The sequence below is a fragment of the Myotis davidii genome, unplaced genomic scaffold, assembly GCF_000327345.1.
Source record: "Myotis davidii unplaced genomic scaffold, ASM32734v1 scaffold1298, whole genome shotgun sequence".
Classification (NCBI taxonomy): domain Eukaryota; kingdom Metazoa; phylum Chordata; class Mammalia; order Chiroptera; family Vespertilionidae; genus Myotis; species Myotis davidii.
The window spans coordinates 14,053-16,077 of record NW_006288972.1 but is presented as its reverse complement, the minus strand read 5'-3'; positions in this window follow the sequence as shown (position 1 = coordinate 16,077).

The window sequence follows — 2,025 nt, the reverse complement described above, 5'->3', positions numbered from 1 at the left end:
ACCCCCTAGTGTCTTGTGTCCATTGGTTATTCTTGTATGCATGCATATAAGTCTTTCAGTTGATCTCTTAACCATGCCCCCAAACCCTCCCCAGGCTTCCCACTGTAGTTTGACAGTCTGTTCAATTCTGCTCTGCCTCTGCATCTACCCCTGTTCATCAGTCTACACTGGTGCCCATTATCTGTCCCAACCTCACTGGAGCTGTCCCAACCTAACCGGGGCCATCTTGGCATCACTGGGGCTGTTTCAACCTCACTGGGGCCGTCCCGACCTCACCGGGGAAGCTTCAACCTAACCAGGGCCGTCTCAACCTCACTGGGGCCGTCCCGACCTCATCGGGGCTGTTTCAACCTCATCGGGCCGTCCCAAGCTCACTGGAGCCGTCTCGACTTCATTGATGCTGTCTCGACCTTACCGGGGCCATTCCGACCTCACCTGGGCTGTTTGGCCTCACTGGGGCCATCTCAACCTCACCGGGGCCGTTTCAACCTCACCAGGGCCATCCCGACCTCGCCTGGGCCGTTTCAACCTCACCGGGGCTGTCTCAACCTCACTGGGGCCGTCCCGACCTCACCGGGGCCATCCCAACCTCACCGGGGCCATCCCAACCTCACCGGGGCCGTCTCAACATTTCCTGGGGCATCCCAACCTCATCGGAGCTGTTCCGACCTCACTAGGGCCACCCCGACCTTACCGGGGCCATCCCAGCCTCACCGGGAAACACAAAGTTTGGCACTCTGTCCCCTGCCGGGTGGCACCCCACCAGACAAAGTCTCCAGGCTTTCCTGGTGGCTGAACATCCAGTACGCCTGCTCGGACTTCACCCTCCACCGAGTGCACAGACTGCCCGTCTGTTGTCCCCCAGCGTCCCACGCGAGACTGGAACTGATGGGTGTGCTTGTGAACCTGCTGGTACAGCAGTTCCACATCGCCAGCCCAGCCAGGCCTGGCTCCGGCCTGCCCCGAACCCAACTCCGCCCCCTGAGTGCGTCCCTCCTGGATGCGAGGAGCCGAAATCTGCAGCCTGCTGGGTTGGGCTCTGTACTTGGTGCCTCTGCCCATCCTACTCAGTATCAATGCTCTTCTTTCTTTCCTTTCAGTTGTAGAGCCTCCACTGGGCCAGCTTTCCCATGGTTCTGTATGATAGCGGTTTGTCCCACAGTTGGTAGCCTCGATGTTGTGGGAGGCAGCACGCACCAGTCTCTTCCTTACACCGCCTTCTTGGTTCTCCTGGGTCTGTTTCTTGAGCACGTCTTACATGGGTGTGGGCACTTGAAGTCTGCAATTTGTTGGGCCAGGCTTAAAAGCACAGGTGGGTCTTTTTGTGCACCTGGCACAGCTTGGATGGGGATGTAAATTGATTTGGGCTCCCTTTCTTTGTTTTTGGTGGGAGGGGGTTGGCGGGTGGGGAAGACAATCTTCTGGCACCGCCACCAGCTGGGCTCTAGGTGGTGCCCTGAGCTGCTGCGACTCTTGCGCCCAAGGTTTCCAACAGAACCCAGGCTCTGAGGCTATCCTACTCTTTTTACCACTGGGTTCAAGTTCATGGTCCAGACGGGTGTGCCTGGGGAGGACCAGGAGGGCTGGAAGGCTAAAGACGGAGCAGCCAGATGCCTGCCTTCCTGCAGGGAATGTCTTCTCCAGGCATTGACATGTTTTGTCTGTCTGTTGCACCCCCTTACTTTTTCCTGCCCTCTCTGTTTCTCCATCTCCAGGCCCTGAAGACTGTGCCTTCACCTTCTCGTCCCAAACCTACCGGGTTGTCTCAGGCCCCCAGGGTGATTCAGTTTTGAGTCAAAAGGGCAAGCCACACGCTTGCAAGAAGAGCACCTACCAAAAAGCACAGGCACTTCTCTATTGGCCAGGAAAGCACAGTTTGTTGAATTAGTGAATTATTTTAATCCTGTGGATTAGTCTCCTCTTGCCTTTACTTGAAGTAACAGAACCATCTCCAAGCAGCTTAAGCATAAAGGGAGAATGTATTGGCAGGACAGCATGTAAATGAACATAACCAAGGAAGACTGC